This window comes from Xiphophorus maculatus, chromosome 3, assembly GCF_002775205.1.
Source record: "Xiphophorus maculatus strain JP 163 A chromosome 3, X_maculatus-5.0-male, whole genome shotgun sequence".
Lineage (NCBI taxonomy): Eukaryota > Metazoa > Chordata > Actinopteri > Cyprinodontiformes > Poeciliidae > Xiphophorus > Xiphophorus maculatus.
The window spans coordinates 26,807,728-26,828,513 of record NC_036445.1 but is presented as its reverse complement, the minus strand read 5'-3'; the positions used below and the strand labels follow the sequence as shown (position 1 = coordinate 26,828,513).

At 41.0% G+C, this 20,786-nt stretch overlaps 1 long non-coding RNA gene across 1 annotated transcript; it reads left to right on the top strand.

Moving 5' to 3' along the window:
• The first annotated feature begins 9,977 nt into the window (after positions 1 to 9,977).
• LOC111608074 lies at positions 9,978 to 11,068 on the top strand. Its single transcript, XR_002752521.1, has 3 exons — positions 9,978 to 10,173; positions 10,243 to 10,304; positions 10,367 to 11,068. It is a non-coding gene; the product is annotated as an uncharacterized LOC111608074 (long non-coding RNA).
• The last annotated feature ends 9,718 nt before the right edge of the window (positions 11,069 to 20,786 follow it).

Below are 20,786 nucleotides of genomic sequence, written 5' to 3'. Positions count from 1 at the left end.
GTGTGGGTGGGCAGTTTTTGTCATTTGCTCCGAGGCTAGAGGGCTCTATAGTGGCTGTGCGGATTGAGACCTCTCAACAGACGGCTATAGCTGAGTAGATCCCAGACAGACATAATGGTTCAGGGCTGGGCCAGCGCTCAGTCCCTCCACAGACCGGGAGCAGAAATAGGGTAGAGAGAAAGACCTGGTAATGGGCCCTAATGTGAGGACGTATTTATTTCATCCACTGGCCCAAGTAATTGGCTGTCTTTCAGTGTGTCCGGGGTTAAAACGCAGAGTGATGGATGGCAGTTTTGACAGAGGTTAGTTGGCTTCCGCTTTCGCTGCTATTCTTCTCTCTGAGAGATGGATCCTGTAACTGGCTTTGGTGGAACGATTCCCGTTCAAAATCCCCTCCACGGCCCCGCGCGCCAGACCGAGACCTCAAGGCCAATTTTAGCTAAGTCCGAACGCCGAGTACGACACGAATTACAGAAAACAAAAGAGCTATTAGCAACGAACAGAGCCGTCGTGTTTATCTTGGCCTGAAACATAATTCTCCCCGTTTGGATTATAATGTCACATTTAAATTCCTTCATGCAATACCAAAAAAAAATCACTGTGGGAGTCTGGGATAAATGGGCATGTCAGACCTTTTAGCGGCTAATCTCGTTGAGTGCAATGACAAGAGATAAATTCAAAGAGGAAAGCCCAATCTGAACCTATTAAGGAGAGGCACCGCGGTGTGTGCATGACAGTATTTTCCTGTCTTGTCAGCGTGAATTTATTGTACAGTAACGTTAACTAATTTCCTTTGGTTTCAGATGTAAAGGAAAGGAAAGTAGCCGTGGCCTTGGCAGGTGTGTGCTCATGTTGTCAGTTATTTATAGCGAGATCGGATTTTATTTCAAGATTTAACCCTGTTTCTTTATGGTTTATGAAAATGTCTCCAGTTTGTCCCAAAGATGAAAGACTTCAGAATCGACTTGGGCCTGTCCACTAAAGATTTGAAACTTGACTCAGACTTCTGGTCTGAGACTTGAGTCTTGGTAACAGTTTGTATCTCATGCAATGAAGAGTAAAAGGAAGCAGGTGCAGCGCATGCTTTAGAGTGTCAGGGTTCGCTTCGTTGGAGAGTGACATCACGGGATGTTAATGGCTCACAGCAATCTGTTTATGTTGGCTATAACTTTACAAAAAATAATACAATTTTCTCGCTGCTAAGCTAGCTGAAGCATACAAGGATGCTTTCACAATTAATGCATTGAAACAAAATCACTTCCTGTTCTGTCCGTTTAAAGTTCAGCACTCATTTATTTCCTTACTACGCTTTGCCTCGTTCGTCACGCAGTAATATATGACTTCAATTTGAACATCTCTTTATGATTTAGAATTGATAACAAAGGTTTGAAATTATTTTTTGAAGCAAAAATTAACCTCCACTGTCATCCTTTGCTGTTGTTTTCGGATGTTGCTTGTGGGTATCAGATTTAGCGGTGTACCGGAAACATGCGAATACAAAGGTTCCGGCCTGAACTTGTTAAAGCCCTTGCCCTTCTGTTCATATAGGGATTAGCGACAGCATTGCATTTGTCCTTACATTATTCTGAGCCACTTCAACTGTAAGATGCTGTTTGTTTGAGTCACACGCAATTCAATCGAAAAAGAGATTTTTAATCCTAGAGGCAAATGAATTAAATGTTGATATAACTCATATTGTACAGGATTGTTCATCATTGTCTTGATTTTATGAAGAATCCTTCTTTGTCCAACATTACATGTCCACAGAGTTCCACGGTAGTGCCTGGAACAGAACCAGCCTTCTTTATTAGGTCGTTGAGCCTTTTTAAGTCCGTTGGTTCTGGAGCTGCTGCCCCAACAAATGACGGCAGAAGAGATGACACTCTTAACCACGGACTTATAGAAGATATGCAGCATTTCAGTGCAAACCCTGAAGAAGTAAAGTGTGCTCTGTTATTAATGCGAATGTTGAGGCCTCTGCCTGCGTCTTCTAGAGTCTCCAGACCTCGTCTTCATGTTTCCCCCCCCCCAAAAACACTGTAGTTTTGTACTGGCACATAAAAAGGGAAGAAAAAAACATAGTAAAACATCACATTTTCTTTGCTGAGAAACTTTATGGTTCTTCACAGCCGAAGGTCACAATCATTTCAATCGTCTGGCTGGTGACTCCACTCAGGCGATCTGTTATCGCATTGCATGAACCGTGTTGTGCGTCCCTTCCTCCTCCTTGTGTTTTTCCTTCTGTTGAAGCCAAGACTATGCTTAAGATGTGTTTCATAATCCTGTGGTGTGTTTTTTTTGTACTGTTTTTGATGGGTGAACTGAAATCCATATTTCACCATACTCACGCCTTCTTTTATTTTTTTTAGAGTGGCTGAATCGTTACAGTGAGTCAAACTACACCATACATCCTCTGCTGTGTTGCCAGTGTGCATCTCCAAAGAATTTATTTATGTTACAAAGGTATTTTTTTTCATAATAAAATAGCCCAGTTTACTTTTATGAGGAAAGATTGTTGCACTTATTTGAGCCCCTACAATTGATCATCACTCCATATATGGATTCCTGCATTTAAAAGCTTTCATTTGACCAGAAATGTCATTTTATAAATATTTGTTTGTCAAAAATAGTGAAAAGAGCGATTGGGATTTATTTACATTTGGAAATTGTCCCAGAAGTTATCGCGATAAACGATAATATTGCACTTTTGTGACCATTTTCAAATAATGTAACCATAACGGCGTAATAATGCAAGAACACATTCTCAAAGATCAGTAGACTTCAAATTCTAATGAACGTTCATCACTGAGACTGACATTTTATTTATCCAAAATAAAGAGACAAAACAGCACAAACGATAAACAAAATGAATAATGAAGTTTCTGACAACGAAATTGTCCTTCAAAAACACGTCTAGTTGAGACCAAACAACCAGACTGAAGACTTTTATCAGCCAGGTTTTTGGTAGAAAGAAAGAAAGAAAACGATAAATTATTGAGTTTGTTTTAATTTACCGTGCTATTAATTGATTTATTGCTTATTTTAACAAGCCTAGTTTGTCGGTTTTCTATGACTGAACTTCATTAAATATGCCTTCCTAAATAAAAAGCTTGGCTGGAACAAGATAAACTGACACAACCTATATAAACAGCTAAACCAGATATTTGCATACACTGAATAAAAAGACACACATTTATTTCTCAATGTTTAAAGCTAAATCAGACCAGGCGTTCTTTGTTTTAGCTTAGTTAGAATTAGCTAAATTGTTAATATTTCCTAAATGCCAGAAAACTTAGCGAGAACATCTTTTTTTTTTAGAGATTTATTTTTGTAACTTTCCTTAAATTCAGAAGTTTACATATACTTGCTCTGTATGCGGGATAATGGCCTTTTAAGCCGTATGACTTGGGTTAAACCTTTTAGGTTACTGATTTAGAAAATAAAAATCATTTGGCCAAACAGAGGTTTGGTCTGATTTAGCTTAAGACGGTGAGAGAAAAAAAAAGTGTTTGTGTCTTTTTATTTGGTTTTTGGTAAACATCTTGTTTTAACCGTAGAAGCAATTTTGTGAGTTTTGAAGACGGCAAAACCCCGACCTTAATTTGTGGCTGTAGTCAAATTAATCAAGATTCTTTCAGGGCAAATGTGTTACCCAAAAAACATCACACCACAAAACAAGTTTCTGATCATTTGAAGAGCAACAATCGCAACTCGCGAGCACACTGGAGCAGAGAAACGGTTGTATGCTGTTGAGGTTGTGGACCAGACTGTCTGCGCGAAAGCAACTTTCACAAAGTTACAATTTTGGGGGATCACAGATGAGTTTTTATGGTGTTCAGATTGCGGGACTTTTAAAATTGTAGCCGAGGAACTGTAATTCTGAACTAAAAGAGCTTGTAATAGCCACAAAAAAAAAAGAAAGGGGGGTGCGGGGGGAGAGAGATTTATTTTGTGGACATTTCTGGGAGATGAATTTAACCATCACTGCGGAAGGGTTGTGGCTGACATATAAAAATACCGCCAAGGACACAGGTTCTTTACAGGTTACCCTAACCCCATCAGTTAACCAAAATATGTTTGTTGCGTCCAATAACTCTAATCAAAGCCCTCCCTCTCATTGCTCCATCTGAACCAGCTTTGGCCTTGCCCAAAAAACAATAAGGACATTTTTTAAACCAGATGTAGATGTGCTACATGCTTTTTTTTTTTTTTTAATTATTATTATTATTGTAAAGCAACTCGAAGAGTTATGATTCCACTATATGTTCTCGATCCCTTGATTATAATCATGCAGGTTTCGCTGAAATTCTTAAGCAAGCTGGGAAAGGGGTTTAGAGCAAAACATAGAGGAATAAATCAACCGCACGACAGTTTTAAATTCCTCCGACTCCGCCAAACAAACGTTACTCCTAGTTGTCGAGGAGGAAGTTTTTGCAGCAGCCGACGATAAATCAAACGCATGTTTACGTTTCTATTTTGTGTGTCGGACCCTCCCCCCCCCACCCCCACCCCCCCTTTTTTTTTTACCCCATCTTTCCCTCTTTTTTTTCTGCTAGAAGGGAAAACTTTCCCTGCTCCAGTGGACTAGGCTTAAGGGTTATTAGTCCAGACAGGTAATAGTGTTGATTACTCACTGGCCATTAGATTGCTTTCACTGCAGTGGCTAAGCCTCCTGCATCATGAGATCGCCTGGCTGAGCTCGAGATTAGAGAACATGCTTTGCTCCAACGCCGCCACCGGTTCACCCCTCGTCTCTCCTTCTCCCCACCCTGAAGAAAAAGCAAAGAAATAGAAAAAAAAATCATCTGGCTCCCCTCAGGTCAGCAAGGCTGTGTAGCGGCAAGACAGGTTGACTAGCAGTGTAGTCCTTATTACCTCATTTCCTGTGACCACGGCTTTACCCCCTTTTTTCTTCTTCTGGTGCAGCAGCATGTTTTATGGTGGTTATACATAGTTAATGGTCCCTATGGCTTAATTGTTTTTAGGGTCAATTTGGAATGACAAGTTCTAGTGAACCGGATTGTTTTGCCGGCTCCTCTGAACATTCGCGGCAAGCGAGGAGAGAGATCTTACAGTGATTTTTTTTTTCTTCCTTGTTCTTTTCAGACTCGGCAGGCGTAAAACACATGAATAAACACACTGGCACACATACTTGCTTTTATGACACCCATGCGGACAGAATGATGGATAGCGAGAAGCCGACGTTAAACAAAAGTCATCTGACCTGCTTCAGCCGGAGTTTTGTCCGGGCTTCCAAAAGCTCTGACGGGAGCCGGTTTAAAAAGCGACAGGTTTTCCTTCTCAAAACAGGAACGAGAGCGACGCCGAGTTCGGTTTTTGTTTTGTTTTTGTTTTTTCCTCTCGAGGGAGAGAGGCCAAGAACTTTCAGGGTTCCGAACTCTGAATCGCCTCTTTGGAAATCAGGTCGGACTTGAAAGGTGGTTAGGAGAAAGCAGAGCGAGGCACAGCCGTGCGGCTTAGAGCTCATTAGCCTCGCCGGCCGGCACCTCGCTGGGTTGAAAAGGCCTGGCTGCCAACTCACCAGCTGCTAATCAGGTCAACACGGGAATTAACCAATCTTTTAGATTTGGTCACTGGTGCTTGCGGGTTGAAGAAATACTTGCTTTTCGATGTCCCCGTGTCGTTCTTTAATGTAGTTCTTGCTCGTCGTTTAGAAGAAAGATGTCTACTTTAAGGGAGTTTGAAAAAAAGCAAAAATCGTGCAGAACGCCGAAAGGCCACAAGATTTAGAAATACAGTGGGATTCTGGAAACGGGTAACATTTTGTCTGTTACATTACTTAAATGTTAGCAGCTGTATTTAAATTCATGTGCTTTTTGGTGGGCATGCAAACCAGAAACACAAGGTTCCTGCAAATTTGCAATATGTCAAAATACCATAATTTCCCCTACAGAAATTTCTACATTTTCAATTTAGATGTCTTTATTACTCAGAACAACACCTCTACCTAGTTTGGTTTCAAAACATGAAACAATAAATCCTGAAATTGGCTTCATATTCAACAGGATGGCAAAATGGCTCTTTCACAGATTTTTGACAAATATGTTAACTAAGGTTAGCCCAATTAAAAATAAAACAACAAATCAAGGTTGGTGGCATCAACTAACTCACTCACTCTTTGGTTACCTATAGCAACTTCATCTCGAACAACTTGCGCACCAACAGTTTCATGTTTTGCCACCGAGCCTCAAAGGTATTTAAAAATAATGGCAGTGTGGAATGACAGGAGGAAATGAGAACAACAGCTTGAGAGAAAACTGGCAAAAACAGGAAATGTCACCAGTGTGGCAGTACTTCACATATTTAAGACAAAAGAAACTAATCAATAATTATCAGTATCGACCAATATGAAATCCTTATATCGCGATACATTTTTCAGCCAGAACTGTAGTCTCTGACCTGGACTGTGATGCAGTTAACTGCATGGCATTGCTAGAGTCTGAGTGGGATGCGTTTCTTTTCACCTGATACCTTTTGATCAGTTTTCTGTGAGAGACTTCATCTCTTTCTTTTTCCATTCGCTCTTTTTGCACAGTTACCCACAGAATGAAACGTCTTGAACAATGTTCCCTCTAATTTTTCAGGTGTCTGGGCATACACACAGGCTCCCTGAGTACACTGAGGACCACTGGGAGCGACATCAGGTGTGCGCACGATGGCCACACACCAGTATTACACCTGTTATAAATCTGGGATCATAGAAAGTTGCATGGCTTATTAAAAGAATCAAGATTACAGCAGCAACTTCCATTAGTTTGCTTTTAATATAAGTGATTTGCCCCACTTACAATAAAAAAAAACAAAACATTGCTGTTCATGAGATGCATAGTATGTTCTATATAAGAGTCCTGCTTTGGTGAGAAATGAGACAATTTCACCGTTCAGACATAACTTTTTGTTCACATTCAAACATTCACATTCTGCACAATGAAATGTGTGCTCTAGCTTGCGATAGTGTATAAAGTCTTGTAACTCTTTGTCTGTAAAATATTAATTACGCAGTTTTTTCACGTCTGTCTTTCTTTCTCACCTCTCCAGTGGTTGTCCCAACTTCCATTCAGTCCACATTCTTCCCTCTGAAAACTCGCTCGCTACTTTGGCTTCGCTGCATGTTTTGCAGAGTAAACCTTTCTCTCACTCGAAAATGAAAAAATCTCACCCAGTTTCACCACTTGTTCTTCTTTTTTGCACAAGCTCCGACAGCCATTCCATCTTAAAAGAAGCTCATTTCTGTTTTACTTTGGCTTGATGAGTGGATATCCCACTGCCCGCTGTTCGCTTAGCCATGATAGGGTGGTAACTTTCCCGTCTCTTAACTCCGCCGCACTTTTCCTACCTAGCAAATCCGCACGGTGCCACAGCGCAAGGCACCTACACACAATAAATAGCATGCGATGATTGGCTGCGTATCGTAATTGAACCATATCGTATCATTGGCTGGACACCTGTGACTCACCGGGTTAGATCGTTATACGTTATTGGTCCATAGTTAAAACTGATGTCAGACTCAATGTATAGTTTAGGTTGGGTTTTATTTTATGCGCTGCATAGATTTTATTGTGCGCTGAGAATGTGCGAGCAGTGCGCGATTGCGCAAGCGCGCAGCTGACAGGGAACACTGGTCTTGACGTTCCACTCGATGTTTGTATCAAATCCAATAGCATTGTGAAAAATGGCGTCAGAAAAATGCCGAGGCTGAAGGATGAGGTCACGGAGCGCTGACAGCTACAGCGGGAAAACTTACTGATCTCTCTCCAGGGGCAGATAGAAATTCAAAAGCAGCAAATCTCCCCTCCCAAAACCCTAAACCCCCTGGTGCGGATTCGCCTCCATAGTCATGTGACCCCTAAAGGAGACAAAGACAAAGTCCCGGTTCGTAGCTTCTGACCTGTGAGACAGCGGAGCTAAGTCCACTCCCTGACGTGTCTGTGTGCAGATCATTATGACAAAAAAAAAAAAAAAAAAGCTATGATAAATCCAGAAAAACGGGGAGTGAACAGGCTACAAGGCAAAGACAAGCAGGGTACGCAGCGTTCCTGGTGAAATTTATGAACCTCTGAATGAATCCAGATGAAAAAAAATACAAACAGTAAATAAAAAATGGAAGTTTTGAGAATACAAAAAAAAAGGGCTTTTTTCTGTACCAAGGTTTAAGCCTGGTACACATTAGCACACCAAAAGAAGAAAAATCTCACCGAGTGCAATTAGTAACATGATGTAACCAGAGCTGAGTAGCAAGTAGTTACATTTACTTGAGTAACCTTTTTGAAAAAGCGTACTTCTATGAGTGTTTTTACTATGCTGAACTTTTTATTTTTACTTGAGGAATTTCGTCATAAGGTATCGCTACCATAAAATTTCTGGATTTTCTACCCACTGAATGAAAGACAAACATGTTTTAACCAAAAATTCACCAGACGCACTTGCAGTTTTTGTTAAAGTGTCATAAGTTTTTTTTATTGAAACAAACTGATTTGGAAAATGTTTTTCTTTTTCCTGATTCTTTTTTTTTTTGGTTGTTTTTTTTTTTGTTGTTGTTGTTACTTATGAGTTATTGCCAGTTTTGTCCAAAATTTCCACTTAACTTTATATTTTGGTCCGTCTGATGTCATTTTTAAATATTAAATGACTGATAATTTCATCAGTTACTAAGTACTTGAGTAGACTTTTTACCAAGTAAGTTTTTACTCTTACGTCAGTCATTTTTTGGATAACTACTTTTTACTTGAGTAAAAATGTATTTATTTGTCAATTTTAATTAAGAGAGCCCTAGAAACCTCCAGCGCATGGACATTTTTTAGATGTATTTTCACCAAAACAGAGCTCACTGGGCTACATCACAACTAGGAAGAAACCCCAGATACTGGTATAAATATAATCTGTGATCACACAATGTTAGTATCTGTTCTTTCAGAGCACAGAACAACTTGTATCATAATTTGAATCTGTGCTAATTGTTAAAATAAGGGGTGTAACTAGACACATTAGTCATGCATGTCATTTCTTTATACTAGTTTTGAATGTGGGGTTATGAGGCTGTACAACAAGCCAGAATTTATCTACTGAAAATTGTACTTTAAAATGAAAGGAATCTCACCAATATTTTTTTCAGCTTCAATATAAAACTAACCAACAGATTACATATCGGACAAGAAGTCCAAAACTGGAAGGCTTTTCCTGTCTTATGGTACGAGTGAGAGAATGATAGGAATGGACAGAGTATTGATATCAACATAAACAATAAAATTATTTCAAAAATCACAAACATTCTCAGGTTTGTTGCTGGAGTACCTTTATTGAGATTTTTGAAAGAAAGTGTCCGAGTGACCAAGGTTTCCTCTGGTTGTTTGGAACGTGGATTAACTCGACGCTGCAAGGTCGAGCACACAGCAGCAGACCACCTGCAGCTGGTCAATCTGCTGCACTTTTTCATCACGTAGAAGAAAAATACATTTGGAAGTATTCCTAGTTGCAAAGAAAAAAAAAAAACCCAAAAAAACAACAACACAAAGTCCCAAAGTGGAAAGCAGTGGCTACTCGGTACTCTTGTTAAACTGTTCCAATTTTTATTTTAAACCAGAGCTGTTAAACATTGTGGGGTCAATCTGAGCATATAATAATTAACTTCTTCATATTAACTTGTCCGACTTATCACACTGTGAAGAATACAATTGAAATATCAGCTGAACAATAACTCAGCTGTTGTTTCACAATGAATGAAAGTTTATTTAATTCACAAAGTGAAACACATTAAACAGAGTAATTACGCACACATTTATTTTCCAGTCCTTTTTTTTCTGTTAACTTTTAAGTCTTTTTGCATACAGCTAATGAAAACTAATTGAATTTCTATGAGGATTAATTTATTACACCCGACCAATGTAGACATTTTGACACAAAACATTGGATGAATGAAAAGTGTGTGTAAGACCTGCTTAAAGGTTTAGCAAACAAGTGTGGCAGTATGCCCTGTGGGCCCTGAACGCACCACACAAGTGCCTGACTTTAATTGGTTGTAGCGCTGCCTGCATATAAAGGGCCCTCCCTCACCTGGTAGACAACACATTCTCCTTCCGGTTCAGACTTCACTGTTTACTGGCGCTATACGACTGACGCGCTTAATCCATTAATTGCTGTTCAAGCTTTCTTCTGGTAAGAAGCTTCTCACACCTTTAATATCTGTAAGTCTAGCTTTAGCTCAGCTTTACTTGTAACATCTAGGTGACTTGTACCAGCTGACTGCTTCTTTTCCCTGCCAGAGGCATAACGCATCAAGCTCAGTGGTAAGCGAAAGCTCATTTTACGTATGCTTCCAGATTCTATTTTTGACATGTATGTTTGATAGATGCTGCTGTTTGTCCTTGGCCGGCTGCTTGCCCGTACTCTGTTGTCCCTGGTTGACGGTCCGTCCGCCTGTGACCTGGTTATTCGTCGTCGGCTGACGGCGGCCTGCCCGTCGCCCTGGTTGTCGGCTTCATACCCGCTGTCCTGGTCGGCGTAAGCTGGCTTTTGACTCTCGTCCAGTGTGGCTGATTCAGGCTGGTTCATGACCAGCTCGTCCTGATCCCTCTGGTGTCGCTCTGGCTGGCGTTTGCTGTGGCGCGGCGGTTCGTCTCAGGACGGACTCCTAACTTGGACTGCTATTGCTTGATTTGTGAGGACTGAACTGTATAACCAAGAAATGTATGTAATTTGAATGTCTTTTCTTTTGTTGACAGGAACGGCCAGCTCGTGGTGTCGGTGGTGGACTTTCTGGGTGGTGGTATTTTCTTTGGTTTGGTGCACGATTTTCTTTTATTTGGTTTGCTGTGTTTCCTTTGTAGGTCCCTGCCAGCTTCGAGTTGAGCCGTAAATGTCATTTTAATGTGTGAGTGATTTTAAACTAATATATTTCTGACTAGAAAATTGAAATAAATAAACTGATTGGATTGAGTGGAATTGTCTCGTGCCTCATATGTAGCGGGCCTGTGCGCCTTAAAGGTAACTTTATAGTATTATTAAATTAGTTATCTTAAAATTCAAGTTGCCAATCGGGAAAGCATAGGTACCGTCACACAAGCCTCATCAAAATGTGGGTCCTAATTTTCTGAGATGTAAATATTATTTTCCAATTAATAATCAAATGACATAGATAGCTTTATTAAACCTGTAATCTTTCTTTAATGTGCAGGTTCCTGCGTGTTGTTCCAAACGAAAGCACAACCACTCAAAAGTGAAAGGGTGAGTTTTATTCTGTGAACAGGAAATCAACCAGTTTATTTAAACGTCACTCTTTGTCCACAGCTTGAAGTTTAACACCCAGGCTCAGTCCGTTTGCGCACATATCCAAAGCAGGAGCAAGAGAATCAAGTTTAGAGCTCAGAGAGTTTCCTGTCTTTCCAGTAAATAGTCTTCACCTGGTGAGTCCATTCCTAGGATTCCACAGAGAGGCTAGAGTGAGCCGCACCAGTGGCTCGTTTGACAAGATTGACATTATTTGCTACCATTAGCCACTAGTATGCAGTTGCCCTCTGACCTTGCAGAAACCATGTCGCTTGAAACGACTTCAAGCAATATAGTTTAATCTGCATGGGAGAAAAACGCACCAGCCCCGAAAGGCCCCCGAGATCAATCAACAATTAGAGGTGAAACGATGGCGACTGGATCTCAAGGGCCAACGATCAGAAGACTTGCCCTTGCAGAACCCTGCCAACAGACCACTGGAATCCGGACGAGAGAGCAAAGCTTCGTGACATTCAGAAGAGGAAGAGATGGTCTGTTTTTTCTGCTAGTGGCAGGCAGACACTTCAGCCAAAAACTTCTTGCGACGGCCTCAGCACTCTGACGCAATTGTGAATCAAGAAGCGTGACACAGGCCAGACGGAGGAAGCTTTCACTGTGTTGTTGTGTTGCATCCAAGAGCTCAATGCTTTTTTACTGAGGATGTAATTAATTAAACCTTCAGCTCATGAGGGAAGTACTCTACTGGATGCACGAGTACAAGAGAAGATGAGGTATTTGTGGTAAAGCAAGTTTTTGACAAACAAATCATAAACCCTGGCAAACTATGTGAACGGGGGTTTCTAATGCTTGTCCGCTTCTAAGAAAATACTCTAGTTGAGTGTCTAGTTGTCACAAATAGAAGGAAGAACTCAGTAGTTTGGAAGTATTTTGGAGACTATTTGTTCATTTTAGAAATCTCTAGTGCAGTTTTGAGTAGTTTCAATACTTTAGCTTCAAACTGGGAGATAATTAAATGTGTTTCAGACTCTATTAGCAGACAGCAGTTAACTGCTTCGGGTATTTCTGTAATGTTTAAAAAAATTTTTTTTACATATTGTATTTCACTCTTTTGTCAGTTTTATTTTCTACAAACTACCATACATGATGCTAGATTAATAGTTTTGAAGTGATTTTAAATGCTTTTGGACTAGAAAGTCCGGTTTGTTTGGGGGAGGTGTGAATGCATGATCAAACTCTGACGTGAAACATAAAGGCAAACTCTGGTCCGCTTAAAAACCTAAATCTAGGTTCGGATGAAGGCTCAGACCACTCCAATAGCTGGAAGTGAACAGTAGCACAAGGCATTTTGGGTAATTACAACCAAAGCAAATGCAAGAGTGTAGCGCTAGATTGAGAAATGTCTTGTGGTCTTTTACCAAAGACAAAAAAGAAACCCTACAATCGCTAAACTCTGACGCCACTTAATTTTTGCTTGCATTTTTCAAACAAGGAAGTTGTGCTCAAGTCTTCTTCAGAGGTTTTTGTACCATTTCCCTGAGTGGTTCTTGGTGCATCGCCACCAAAGGTGAGGAGGTGAACAGGTTTTTCATAGAATTTGGATTTTTTGACACAGTGCCGTGTGAAAATGTAACAAATGTTGCATTTTTCGTCGGCAATCGTCAAAGTCAACTGGACGATTAAGTGCAAAAAGACCCTTACATTAGCTGAAAATCTGAAAACAGAACTACTTTTTTTTCTTACTTCGGAATAAAAGTCCCAAACATAGACGCATCAAAATGTGGCGCTTGAGGGACAAACCTACATGTCTGGGGCTCGTAATAACAGCATAAACTTCTATCACCAAATGAAGTCACACGCTGACAGAACCTGGACAACGTTTTGTGAGACAGACTTGACTCTGATGAGACCCCATCTGCTGATGACAGGACGTAGTTTATTAGGATGTATACTAGCAACCAAAACAGATTTAACACATTATGTAAAACTTTATGCACTGTGGAACTTTGGGTATTATATAACCAAAGTCAAATTGGCAAATGAATTTTGCGCCCACTGTCAAATGAATCCAGCGTTTTGGGGTAACACATGCCGAGTGACCTGCTGTATCCTCTATGTCTTTGTGACAGTAACTAAATACCATCAGTAGAGACGTGTTCAGTGTGTGTCCACGTTAAAAAGGTGCCGGTGGTGTAAAAACGAAGAACACCTGAGGTATATTAAGTGTGCGACGGCCTAAACCGTGACCCTCCCATATTGAGCATCTGGTGTGAAACAAGAGTTAACAACACATCCAGCAGGACTTTCCTTGAACTCCTCTTCCTCCCCAACTCAATCTGTAGCCCTCATCGTCAGCCCCGCTCTCCAAAACAGCGTGCGTCCCCGACAAGGTGAGGACTGGAGAATGTAAAGAAAAAAAAGGGGGCTAAAGGCAACATGTGAGGATGTTAGGCTAAATGAAAAACAATATCTAGAGGTCCAGTCATGCCAATGCCAGTAAAGATTCTCACGACGTCTAAGTAAAAATCACAGTATTTCATTGTTAAGGAAAGACAAACTGCCCAGGTGACCGTTTGCATGTCTTTCCCCGACATGTGATATCGATTTGCTCTCGTCTGTCAGTAAAGTGAGTCATTGTTTAACTTCCTCTCCAACACCAAAAACCATCATCCGTCTCCACGGGATGAGGAATGCGAGGATGTTGAAGGATAAGCTCTACTGTTGGTAATAATCCACCTCCCTGTGTTAGACTGGACCAACACTTAGGATCTATACAATTTATATGTTGGCTGACGACAGCTTGAAACCACACAGAATGTGGAGACGACGTCGTTCTAAAGAGAGGGGGGGAATCCAACATGTTTGTTAATTATAACTACGGAACTACTATACTTAGTGAATTGTGAAAAATTTTATACTTTAATACATCTGTGAAAATCATAAAATCAAAAATATTCTGCCTAGTTAGAGCGTTTGACATCAAAAATCTGGTTTGAGATAAACTGTATTTTACTCAAATTGATATTAACGATTTAAACATTAACAAGTTTCTCTTTTTACAGAAACTTGCATATGTAGCTTCCACTGCCTAATCCATTAATGAAATCCCTACTTAGTATCTCAAGATGATATAGTGAGAGATGCTTGTATTTTCCTTGTGTGGCATGACTGATATCTGCTGGCAGCCATGCTAGTGGCCAGGTGCCTAATAAAAGACAAACTGAAGGAATGTTAGCGAGTTCTTGGCAGGAAGTTGTTGAAGCACAGGATGGCCAACAGATGATGAAGGTGTGTTTTTAATATTAGCATAAAGCCCTGTAGTTTTCACATGTTGCCCTTTCTTTTCCCATCGCTCAACGTAGCAGCTAGCTGCGTCATTTCCATTGTGATATCTCGCTAACGTCAAAAAAGCACAAATTCGCAATTGTCGTGTTTCCATTAGACAAGAAACTCAACTAAAATCACATGTGGATCCGTTGGTTCACGCAATGTGTCATTGAAAAACATGCCGTATCATCCTCCTCCTACCACTTCCTGTCTTCTTCTTTGTTTTTTTCTGCCAGTAGTAAAACGCAGTTGTTGATCACATGACTTGTGTGATGCGAAAAAAGTGCTTCCATTGCAGTTTTATGAATGCACTCATTTTGATACAGCCAAAAAAAACAAAAACACCTCATCGTAGCGCAAAAGTCGTTCATCAATTAAATGTGAGTTTCTTTGAAATTGTCGTGCTTGCATGAAGCGAGTTTATTTTCGGAATTCCAATTCGCGCAGGTATTTGGTCAACACAGCTATTGATGGCTTTATAATACCAGTGAACCACAAATGCCAACAGATTTGAAAAAAGAAGATGGATGCACTGTGTTTGAGCCACTTTAATTGTTCATTAACAACAAGTGATTTCTAATTAATGAGAGAATATTTCAAATACCTCTGCGTAAACACAGAGCGGGATCTTGATTTTTTATTATTAGTACTATTCCAAGCAAGGGTGTCCTCAAAACACTGAGATTTTAAAAAGTACTCTCTAAGAAGAAACTCTGCACAATAACCCATTTTTTTAAAAAGGTTTTGCTCACACAGAGAACTATCTAATAAACCTCAGAGGGATCCTTCCACTTACAAGCAGTTCACACCTAACTAATGACTCTCTCATTAAAATTTCCCACTCAGGTAAATTCAAAAACAATTATTCCAAATGCATGCAGTTGACCAATAACTTTTACGATGAACTTGAGAGATTCCCATCGGTAAAGCCTTCCTTCCGAGCAGTTTGTTGGGGCCAAAGGCCGCTGATTTGTTTCCTCATTTCCTTGAGGGACATTTGTAATGTTTTAATCAAAGTTAAAAATATCCAGATGCCGAAACATATCTGTATACATGTACACGCACCACTGGACGTATCATGATGTCTGAGGAGCCCGTTCCCAGTGGCAGCCCTTCTTTGATCAGAGAATTGGCTTCTTTCAGACCCTGATGACATGTTCTTTTATTTGTGTGTCTCAGTCTGCTCCGGGGGGTTGCTCCCCCAGCCCTCTCCCCCCGCCCCGGGGACGAAAATGAGACGACGCCATATCCAGACGCAGACATCACTGCTGTTTTAGCTGCAACAGAAAACATGATTTATTGACCCGAGACGCAACCGTGAGCCGCTTTAATCGGACAGGGAGTTAACGAGAAGGAACGGGTGATCAAGAGCAGATTCTCTTTGGTCAGTCTGATCAGGAGGTTTGAGTTAGCGGCGGTGGCTACACTAAAGGAAAGATGAACAATCAGCTCAAACGTAACGGAGACGCTCTAACCAGAGCAGGAACTGTGTAATGAAGATCCTCTGGGAGAAGTTATGACAAAATGGAGAAGGAATTCTCCTTTTTCATCTCTGTTGTACACTCTGAGTAGTAGTATTTATCTGCTGGTGTAATGAATAGAGACACAGAATAATTGGAGTTTTCAACTAGATCGGTGAGTAATACCCAAAGCCTCTTTGCAATGCCCCCGCTGACTGAGGTGTTTAGAAGTTTGGGCTGCATTACTCTTAGGCATTTCCAAACTCCACATTTGAAGCGATCCAGGCTGCACTTGCTTTAATTGTGCTGCTCTGGTCAAAGGGTGAGGAGGAGAGGGGGAGGCGGCCTTGTTGGATCGCTGGCCAGACATGACGGACAGGGTGTGGGGGACGCAGTATTCTTAATGGTGGAACAGCGCAGACGTTTCAGCGGCGCACCGATTACTGAGTCGTAGCGAGCCGTAAACACAGACCCTCCGTATGAAACGTCACTGACCAGAGCGATTCTGGGAACTCGTGGTTTTGTCCGGGCACGCGTCCCGTTCTCGTCACTTAAAATCGCTCAAACATCTCGAGGAAAATTGTTTTCGAACTCGCCGTAAATCTCAACTTCACTTGAAGTGATTAGAAAGTGATGATGAATCTAATGGGCGGGTGGCCACTATGCCCCCACTGGAAGCAAAGAAGACCATTAAGTCAAGTGTTGTGAATTGCTTAAAGACATAGTCAACCATCCAGTGGCACCCAGAGCCACACTTAATTTTGCATTCTTAGACTACACAGCTAAGAAGCCAGTTGTATGTTAGAAATACAACACCCTGTCACTGTGGATAGCCATGCTAACAGGTAGGTAGCATTTTTTTTCTGTCTCATTCCTGCTGATAAAGTATTGACCCTCTGTTGAACCTGACGGATCATTTTCTGAGGTCAGTAGGGGAAAGATCTGGTCCTGACTGGTTTCCTACAAATTCTGTCATCAATATATCATACTTTTTCACAAATTTAAATTTTAAATCCTTTGAAACTAAATGCTAACATTTGCCAGTAACATGCTGGAGTGATTTCTACAAGAGTCTGGCCATTGATGGCTCCAAACAAAAAAACACACATGGATGGATGGGAGACAAACATCAATATTCACCCAGGCCTTGAATATGACCAGATTTTCCAGATTCTGCACGAAGCCTGTTCCATTCAGGATTCAAATTTGACTTTAATGGGTGTTTTCACACCTGATAGTGCGGTAGATTTGGTTCGATTACGCACCAAACCTGGAACATTTGTTACTTATTTTCATCTGGTGCAGTTCACGTTCACTCTGCAGTTGGTGAAACGAACCAAACCCTTTGAAAAACCTGTTCTCCGCCGCCAAGAACCTCTTAAGAAAACAACACAAAAACCTCAAAAGAAGACACTGAGTGCAACATCCTTCTCTATGAAACGTAAACAAAAGTGGAGTAGCGTCAGATTTGAGCAGGTGTAGGATTTCTTTGTAGACATTTCTCCTGCTAGCGCTAGACTTGCACATTTGTTTTTGTTGTATTGACTCATAATGTAGTCCAGTCTTGGGTCCGCTTGACATTCACGTTTGAACCATGCCAGAGTTCTCTTCAACCGAACCAAAACCTGGGTTTTGCTTTTTTTGGTCTGAATCAGAGATCAAATTATTAATTCACACCTCTCCAAATGAACTGGACTGTGCAGACAAACGAATTGGAGTTCCATTAGAGAGGACTAAACAGATCTAAACGACCCATGTCTTCTACGCGGCCGTCACAGGTTCAAGTCTTGGCCTATTGACTTCTGCCGAATGTTTTTCTCCCCTCTCTCAACCTGCTTTCCTGTCCACTCTTGGTCAAATAAAAGTCAGTAGAGCCAAGAAAATCCTTTGAAAATGCAAGCAAACTAAACATGGCTCGTGTAAAGGCACCCTAACTCCTGAAGCCCTGCAGGGCAGTTTCCGTTTGTTCACGGCGGGATTTTCAGCTTGGTGTTAAATGCTCCGAAAACTGTTGGAGTACAACAAAAAGTGAAAATGTTAGTGCAACGTTTTACTACTCCTCTGTCCATCTATACGAGGTATCAAAGTTGTACATAGTGTCAGTCTATTCATCCTGCCAAAGCCGTAGATGTGAGGAAGTTATTAGTATTCAGAGAGACTTTTATGGCGCCGTCCCTGCAGCTCTGAAGGTCGCTGCGGTCCAGACTGCAATTTAGAGTCAAGTCAAGCGTGTGGCGAGCAGACGCTGTCTCGTCCTCACCGCTCCCTCACACTCGGACACTCTCCTTATCTCTGACTTCCTTTCTCACTTCATGCTGTCTATCCTCTAGGACACTTGACCAAAGTCCCGAATCAACTAACTCCGATACAGAGACAAGGCCTTTTCCTCCCGTCTTCGTGCGCAAAGACTGCCCTCACTCCGCCTGGTGTCTGCTTACTGCTCTTCTCCACGTGTCCTGCATTGCCTCATCCTATATGAGCTCAAAATGGGCTGGGACCCATGTGTCAGGGGTCGCACTGTGGGGACTAGGCTTGGCCCGAAAGCCTGGGAAACATGTAGATACTCGTTCGTATACGTTGCGGCTGCCAAAAGCAAATTTTGCATGCACGTTATGCCTGTGTGCAAGCAAGGAAATTGACATATTCCAAACTTAAACACACAGTGAGGTAGGAGGAATGTAAAGCTGTAAAACAAAAAAAGTGAGGATGACTGCTGTAGGTAAACAGGTTAGGGGTACAGTGGTTGCGCAGAGGGGAAAGTCCCACCGCAGGCTCCCACTATCCCTGTTGTCTTTCTATTAAGAACACCTCATAAATCATAGAAGCTTCTCACCAAAAATACCACATTCCTCAAGATTCAACTTCATGAGAAACATGTGGCTGACGTGAATCCCATTATTCCTGATTAAGTGTGTATTGTTGAGAACCTTCATAATGAATATTTTAGATACCTGACGTGAATTTGCTGAATTGCTACGGTAGGAAGTATAGGAAGGAAATTCGCATCGTTCTGTGTTTAATAGATGAGCGTAAGTTTAACAAAGTACTTTCACATAGTATTATAAGAAGCCAATTTTGAGTGTGGAAGACCTCGGATGGGGGTTTCGGGGAAATGATTGAGAGCAAAACACACAATGGAAGTTGGAAGGTGATGAAATGCTGAAATAGCATTTTGTCAGAGCTATGGTTTTAAATCCAGTTTCAGTATTGAAAAAAGTAGGATCTATGGAAAAAAAAATAAAAAATTTTAAAACCTTGACCGGCTCACAAAAAGCCAATACGTTTGTCTAGATTGATCCAAATCCTTCATTTGTCACATTACTTTATCAGTTCAGTGAAGTCAATTTTAGATTTGGGTCTTTTCCCTGAAATAAACACTGTTTTCACTGCTTAGAAATAACATTTCCAAAGTTGCACATAAGATAACATGGCATTTAGGGGAACAAAAAATCTTAGGAAAATGTTAAGGGAGATTAAGGCATTTCTCAAACATTAAAAACACACCCCAGGCATGTTTTTAATTAATGAATTACATTACAATATGATGTAAAGCTCAAAGAAAGTAGATTTTACATAGAAAAGGAATAAAGAGCAGTGAAGGCAAAAAAAGAGACATGCCATGTTTTCACTGTTCTCCAAAGCAGATAGTTTAAAAGTTGCAGCATTATGTATTTTCCAGCCACATAGTGCCATCAACCAAGTAACAATGATCTCTTCAGTTGTTATATCAAATATGACTGAAAAAAATTGGCCATCTAACTTAACACCTTGAAATTGGGCCTTTGTTTCCTGGTCTTTCTCAAACTCCGCCCACTTGTGGGAGAGAGCTGCTCTGTGAGGCTGAAGCTCGGAAGTTTGGAAACTTTACCTCTGAGGAGGAGCTTTGCTTCGAAGGCGGGAAAGGAGTGCTTAGCTTGTTTCTATAAATCTGCTTCATCCTGATGTAAAAAAAAAAAAAAAGAAAAAAATATCACACAATGCTGCCTTTGGGTTGATTGTGTCTTTGGATCATTTAGAACCAGCCTTTATACTTTATATTAGGGTCTTTTACTGGCATCATCCTATTTCCACACCGGGGGAACAAAATCACACTGAGTCACGACAATATGATGAATTAACCTGATGTGATAACTTCTGGTCCTCGAGCTTTAACTTGTCGCAACGTGAATCACTCAAATTGAGCATCGCCGTGGATTAGGTCACGGCCGGACCCGGGCGGTTATGGAGTCTGCGTGGCTGAATGTCTTAAGATTCATTACGTGCAAGAAGAGAGTGGCGTGTGCGTGATGGCACGCCGCTCGCTCGTTTAGCTGACTTTACCCTGCAATTCATAAAATCCTGCAGTCAGGTCAGGATGAAGATGAAAGAAATGAGATCGTGACAAAACAGAGAAGAGTGTTAAGAAAAAAAAACTTACCAAAAAGAAAAAAAAAAACTCAGACAGGAAGAAACCGTAGCAGCCAAAGTTGGCGGAGGAAAATTAAAGGGTAGGATCCTGTCGTACCACGCGATACCTGTGAGAAGCCCGGGCCGGCCTGCTCTGTAATCTAAAGTTTATCCAGAAGATCCAGCGAACAGGGGGGAGTTCATAATGTCATGAGTAAATCACGGCGATGAGACACGCTCCATCCTGTACAATCAGACATTGATTACACCTCTATCATTACTGTCACACAATACAGAGAGAGAGAGGAAGAGAGAGAAAGGACGTCTCAGTATGTCATAAAAAAACAAAACAAAGCGTCAACAATCCGTGAG